Source organism: Terrapene carolina, unplaced genomic scaffold, assembly GCF_002925995.2.
Source record: "Terrapene carolina triunguis isolate 2854851 unplaced genomic scaffold, T_m_triunguis-2.0 Scaffold88, whole genome shotgun sequence".
Taxonomy (NCBI): Eukaryota; Metazoa; Chordata; order Testudines; family Emydidae; genus Terrapene; species Terrapene triunguis.
The window spans coordinates 26,819,996-26,827,538 of record NW_020664439.1 but is presented as its reverse complement, the minus strand read 5'-3'; positions in this window follow the sequence as shown (position 1 = coordinate 26,827,538).

The window sequence follows — 7,543 nt, the reverse complement described above, 5'->3', positions numbered from 1 at the left end:
TACTCTGGATAAGTCACTTAACCTCTCTGTGCCTTAGGTTCCCCATCTATAAAAGGAGACCAATAATACCAAATACACAGGCATGTTGTAAATTCCTCAAACACTTTGAGATTCTCCAATGGAAGGTGCTGTACAAGAGCAAAGTATTTTCATTACCTCTGTCTTTGTGTATTCTGGGGGCAGTTGAGAGAACCACATTACACGGGCTGTACAGGGCGAAAATCAGCACAGAATATGGCCTGCCACCATACAGGCTCACTGCTCTACCACAACTGCAATGTTAAAAGCTAGTGTTTTTCTTGTGGGCACTATATTCCTGGTAGCCAAACATCTGCATTTCAGTACAGGAACCTGCCACTCTTGCCAGACAGATGGTCTAGAGGTATGGGGTTTTTTTCTGATCCAGTTGTCTGTGGTGCTTATAAGCGTGGTTCTCTGGAAATTCCTAAAGCTAATATGTTATTACTTCTAATCATGCCTCTTCTGTGCCCTGAAATTGAGTCTTTTGCTGGGCTTTGTTGGTTTTCTTGCATGCTGCCTGTACTGTAGGATAGTATACAATTCTCTTCCCTCTCCTCCATCCCCTTTTGTTGTACCCACTCATTTTCTGAAAGTTCTCTATGGCTTCCAATAGTTTTCTGAGCTAGGCTCTCTCTAAAGTTTCTATCAGTCACAGGGATTCAGACCCCTGCCCATAAACCCTAGAGGGTTGGTGCCCTTTCCATATTATTGCCTCAGTGCTTCACTGCATTCCTACTGGATTACTTTTTGTTTTGGAGTAAAACATAAATCAACAAGGCACAGGAGGTTATTGGACTCCAGTGTGGCGCCTCTTGGAAGGTCTCAATAGTGATTTATGTATTTTACCATCTGTGGTTCCCTTTTTTCTAAAGAAAGGGGGAAATACTGCATTTGATGTTTGCAAAAGATGATAACAGGTACTGGGTTCCAATAGTAAAATGGAATAGTAAGATTGGTTTTTGGTAGTGGGGGAGGGGAATCAGTGAACTACCATCTGCTCTGATCAATAGGAATCCCTGATGGTCAGCCAGTCAGTATAACTGGTGTCTATTGAAGTGTTTCAGGAACAAGGAGGGAAGGGGGCAGTTGAGAGAAAATGGGATTACTAATCTCCCCATCCACTGCACTGCTCACTTTAATACAGTTAAACTGTCTGAACATTAGCAAGGATATGAGACAGGGAAAATTAGTTTGAATTCTCAGCCTTTTAGTGTAAAGTGGTTAAGTGCTTAAAACCCCGTCTGCACTTGTCATAAACATACATCTAAGGGTAGCATAAAATCCCTCCTTACCCTGAAAAGGGTTAATCCCTCCTTTACCTGTGTAACCCTCAAAAATGTAACCCTTCTGCCCATCTAGTTGGCAGCAACAAGGGCCGGGTTCTGTATCTAGGGGTTCCGTTTCAATAACACAATGCAAAACCGGCTCGAGCCCCCACCCAGTGACCTGGGACAATTACATACCACCCCCCTCGGTACCTCTAAGAGGCAATACTTCCCCTCTCGCAAGCATGGAGTCTGAGTGTAGCAGAAAATGTTTAATAACATGAGGTAAACGACATCAGCATAAAATTGGAAAAACACCACAAACAGGATTCATAACACAAACCATGAGCAAAACCCACCCCAGCAAATTGGGCTGTGTCCTTTCCCTTTGGTTCTTGAATCCAGCAACCCAAAAATCACCCAGAGTCCCCAAAGTCCAACACCCCCAAAGTCTCTTGGGTCCAGCAACCACCCAAAGTCCCAAAAGTCCAACAACCCCCAAAGTCTCTGTCCCTGATCCGTGCAGCCCCAGAGTAAAAGGGGGGGGCACGCAGGGTGTTAAGGGGCACCTTACGTGATCCGAGGCTGGCCAGCCGTCTGTTTCTCCGTGGGGGTTCCGCCGCAGCCTTTACCACGAGCCAGTCCACTTTCCTGCCATCCCACGAACTGCTCTGCTCTACAAGCCGCTCCGCTCCACTCCGCTCACCGACCTGTGAGCCGTTCCAGCTGTCCCCGCAAACAGCTCCGCTCGCCGTTCCTTGGGCCACTCCAACCGGCCCCGCAAGTCTCCACGCCGCTCGCTGCTCCTCCAGTCGTCCCCACAAATTGCTCCGTCAGCTGCTGAGCAATATAGCTTCCGGCTCCCCCACTAGTTAACACAGCACTCAGTGATCTCAGCTCTTAATAACATCAGCTGTTTTGTGATTTCAGCTCTTAGCGATTTCAGCTCATAGTATAGTAGGGGAGCCCCAGTGCTGGTGCACCATTGGCCCAAAGTGAATTCAGCTCAGCAGCCTGTAACTAGACTCCTAAGGGAATCAAAGTTAGCTCTGACATTCGACAGTGGAGAGAGGAGGCGGTGCAATTGGTGTTTCAAACCCTCAGAGGGGGCCCATACCATCAAGTACAAATACCTGTCCCCATCCTCTCTCAATACACTTGTAAAGGGTTAAGAAGCTCAAATAACCTGGTTGGCACCTGACCAAAAGGACCAATAAGGGGAGAAGATACTTTCAAATCTGTGGGGGAAGGTTTTTGTTTGGGTTCCTTTGTTCTCTGCTGGTCAGCGAGGAACCAGGGCAGGGAAAATACATCTCCCTAAGCCATATCTGAACTAAGCATCTAATATTACAGAAATAGTAAGTAATAGCAAGGAAATGCGTTAGATTATCTTTTGTTTTAGCTTGTGAATTTTCCCTGTGCTAAGAGGGAGGTTTATCCCTGTTTTTGTAACTTTAAAGTTTTGCCTAGAGGGGAAATTCTCTGGCCTTGGCTACACTTGCTGATGTACAGCGCTGTGAGTTAAACCTGACTTCGTGCAGCTTAGTAGGGAAAGCGCTGCAGTCTGTCCACACTGACAGCTGCCCAGCGCACTGTCATGACCACATTTGCGGCAATTGCAGCGCTATTGGGAGCGGTGCATTATGTGCAGCTATCCCACAGAGCACCTTTTCCCATTCTGGCGCCGTGGGTTGTGGGAAGGGAGTGTGGGTGCAGGGGATTCTGGGTCCTGTCCCAGTGCCCCGTGATGCATCGCTTCGCATCCCAGAAATCCCTTTGTTTCCGTCCACTTTTGGCGCCATCTTTCAACAGTTTCTGTGCAGCGCGATCTGTCTGCAGGAAATGGAGTCCGAACTGCTGAGGCGTGTGCTGACGAGTCTCGCCAGCACGTCACCTTTGGTTGTCGAACTATTCCTTAAGATCCAAAGTGACAGTGAGAGTGAGGGTGAGGAGTCCGACGATGCTATCGAGTTGCGTAACACGTACGACACGAAATTGCTTGTGGCATTCACGGATATGCTCAGCACCGTGGAACGCCGCTTTTGGGCTTGGGAAACAAGCACCGAGTGGTGGGATCACATCGTCATGGAAGTCTGGGATGACGAGCAGTGGCTGCAGAACTTTCGGATGAGAAAAGCCACATTCATGGGACTGTGTGAGGAGCTTGCCCCCACCCTGCGGCGCAAGGACACGAGATTGAGAGCTGCCCTGCCAGTGGAGAAGCGGGTGGCTATTGCAATCTGGAAGCTGGCAACTCCAGACAGCTACCGGTCGGTTGCAAACCAGTTTGGAGTGGGAAAGTCGACCATTGGAATCGTGTTGATGCAAGTTTGCAAGGCCATTAATCGCATCCTACTCAGAAGAACCGTGACTCTGGGTAACGTGCAGGAAATAGTGGATGGCTTTGCACAAATGGGGTTCCCTAACTGTGGAGGGGCGATAGATGGGACGCACATTCCTATTTTGGCACCACCCCACCTAGGATCTGAGTACATTAATCGGAAGGGGTATTTCTCTATGCTTCTCCAGGCGTTTGTGGATCACCGTGGGCGTTTCATTGACATTAACACAGGCTGGCCCGGAAAGGTGCATGATGCACGCATCTTTCGGAACACTTGGCTGTTCAGGAAGATGCAGGCCGGGACTTTTTTCCCAGAGCGGAAGATCACGGTAGGGGAAGTTGAAATGCCCATTGTGATCCTTGGAGATCCCGCTTACCCGTTAATGCCGTGGCTCATGAAACCCTACACAGGGAGCTTTGACAGCAGCAAGGAACGGTTCAACTACAGGCTGAGCCGGTGCCGAATGACTGTGGAGTGTGCCTTTGTCCGTTTAAAGGGCCTCTGGCGATCTCTGTATGGGAAGCTGGACTTGGCCGAAAACAGCATCCCCGCGGTTATATCCGCGTGCTGTGCCCTCCATAATATTTGTGAAGGGAAGGGTGAAAGCTTCACTCAGGCATGGACCTCGGAGGTTCAACACCTGGAGGCTGAATTTGCACAGCCAGAGAGCAGGGCTGTTACAGGGGCCCAGCGCGGGGCTGCAAGGATTAGGGATGCCTTGAGGGAGCAATTTGAGGCTGAAAACCAGCAGTGATATCTGGTGCCCTGCACGGGAGTGAAGTACAGTAGTTCCAATCTTTAGGAATCAGTGTCTGCTTAGCAAACAAGCAGACTTGCAGTGCCTGTTTATTTCCTGGGCTAAGGAGTCTTTTACTTTATGCAATAATAAAGAATGTTTTCAAAGCCAAAGAATCCATTTATTGAAAAGAAAACAAATTTATTTATTGAAAAGAAACAAGGGGGTGGAGTGGGGAACAGTACAATCACAGATTCGCGTATGTCCTGTCTGGTGTGCTGTGCAGTGAGTGCTGCACTTCAGGACAGCTATACTGCATGGTTATGGGGGTTGAGTGCAGAGGGTAAGGGTCGTGGTTTTCAGGGCTGGGTGGTGAAGATACTGGTGTTGGAGGCAGCGGGTGGCGTGAAGAACACGGAAGTTGGGGAAAGTGGGTTGGAGGTGATAGTGGGGCATAACGGAAAGAGTTTTGGGACAAGGGCTGTGGGGGGGTGGCGTTTGCGGTACTGCTCCTCTTTCTGCATGGCTACCAGCTCCTGGATAGCATCTGCTTGGCGCTCCAGGATGCTTATGAGCCTATCAGTGCTTTGCTGCCGGTGCGCGGTGCTTTGCCGCCGGTGCGCTGCGTTTTCCTGGCGGATCCTGCTTTCTCTCTCCCTCCAGTCCTGTGCTTTCTCATTCTCTTTAATAGATTGCCGCATCACTTCTTGCAGCATGTCTTCTTTGCTTTTTTGCGGTCTCTTCCTGAGTCTTTGCAGTCTCTGAGCAGGCGATAAGAGGGACGGCTGAGGTCTCAAGGTTGATGCAGCTGTATAGGCAAAATGCAACATTTAACAGAGGCAGCATTGTTTATACCAGACAGAGTACTGATTCCCCTCACACTTAAGGAGTAGAAAACACACAGGGTCTACACAATAGCATAATTTTCCTGTCTGAAACAGAGCACACATATCCCACGGGAGCCTCAAAATGGTGAGTAAGGGGGACTGATTGTTTCAGGGCTGCACTGTCCTCTGGGTTTCTGTGCCTTGGGGAGAGCCAACAGCTTCAGGGGGCACCTACCCTGAACACTGTCCCAACATTTTCCACAGGAGTTCATCCTGGACGATATCTCGCTGCTGAGGGTGACCTGGGAAGCAAGGGAGGGTCTTCTACTGCAATGCGGCTTCTGCCCTGGCCCATATGCAGCTTGCCTGTGTGCAGCAATGGTCCCCCTGCCCCTCGCGGCACAGTGGCGCGGACACGTTAACCTGGCTGGGACAAGGACCACGGTGGCTCTCCCGATAAACCTGCGCAAGCGCATTGCACACATTCTGGATGAAACATTCAAGGAGATTACCGAGGCCGATTACCGCGATGTGATAAACCACATCAATGCACTATTCCGCATCTAGGCATGCATGCCTAACCCTCCTCTCCCAAAGAGCCCGCACCGAAAAAATTCCTTCCCGAAAAAAAACCCACTTACCAGGAACCTGCTCTTCTGTTTGTCCTCCACCAAGTACCGGCCGCTGCGACTGGCTACCTTCCTCCTGGCTCGAGAAGAGCTCCTGGCTGCATGGCTCCAGGGATTCTGGGGTGTCCCCATCCGGCCCATCACCATCACTCCCGTTTTCCTCCTCCTCCTCCTCTTCCTCCCCCCCCCCCCCCCCACACCGGCTCTGAAGTGTCCATGGTGGTGCTCGGAGTGGAGGTGGGGTTAACCCGAAGTATCGCATCCAGCTCTTTGTAGAATCGGCAGGTCGCGGGGGGAGCACCTGAGCGGCCATTTGCGTCGCGGGCTTTGCGGTAGGCACTCCGCAGCTCCTTCGCTTTAATCCTGCACTGCAGGGCGTCCCGCTCATGGCCCCTTTCCATCATGTCCTTTGATACCTTCCCAAAGGTATTGTAATTCCTATGGCTGGAGCGCAGCTGGGACTGTACAGCTTCCTCCCCCCAAACACTGATGAGGTCCAGCAACTCGCCATTGCTCCATGCTGGGGCTCGCTTGGCACGTGGAGGCATGGTCACCTGGAAAGATTCGCTGATAGCACTCCACACCATGCCGGGCTGAGCAAACAGGAAGGGGATTTTTAAAATTCCCGGGGAATGTAAAGGGTCGGTCACATGGTTGGTTACCTGAGGCCAGGGCAGTAGAGTTTGAACTGATGACCAGAGTGGCTAGAACAGGCATTGTGGGATACTGCCGAATAATTCTGGAGGCCATTCACAGCGCATTGGGCGGCCACACTGGCGCCGCAGCGCTGCAGCGGCAGCACAATACTCGCTATTCCTCTCGGAGAGGTGGAGTACATGCAGCGCTGCAACCACGGAGATCCAGCGCTGCAAGTGCCTTGCCAGTGTGGACGGGGAGTGAGTTACAGCGCTGGGGGAGCCTTTACAGCGCTGTAACTCACAAGTGTAGCCAAGGCCTCTGTGTTTTGAATCTGATTACCCTGTAAATTACCTTCCATCCTGATTTTACATAGGTGCTTCTTTTATTTTTTTCTTTATAATAAAGTTCTTTTTTTTTAAGAATCTGATTGGGTTTTTAGTGTCCTAAAAACCCAAGGGTCTGGTCTGTGCTCACCTTGGTCACTCTCAAGCCTTCCCAGGAATGGGGGTGAAGGGGCTTGCGGGGATATTTTGGGGTTCTTTTCCTGAATCTTTGTCTAACTCACTTGATGGTGGCAACAGTACTCATCCAAGGACAAGGAAGGATTTGTGCCTTGGGGAAGTTTTTAACCTAAGCTTGTAGAAATAAGCTTAGAGGGTCTTTCATTCGGGTCCCCACATCTGTACCCCAGAGTTCAGAGTGGGGAGGGAACCCTGACACTATTAAACTGCAAAACGTCAAGGTTGAATATTGCTGCTGAGCATTTCTAGCACTGTTTGTTCCTGAAACACTAACCAGTCTGGTTTGTGTAAAGTGGTTCCTTGTGAGCACATCTAGCATTCTCTCCAGCTATTGCTATACCAGTGCATTGTGGGTCTGCAAAAGTAGTGACCTACTTCCCTGAAAAACTTCCCAAAGGACAGTTTTTTGTGTTAGAGAACCTGCAAAGTACACCTCTACCTCGATATAACGCTGTCCTCGGGAGCCAAAAAATCTTACCGCGTTATAGGTGAAACCGCGTTATATTGAACTTGCTTTGATCCACCGGAGTGCGCAGCTTCCCCCCCCCCCCCCCCCCCCCCCC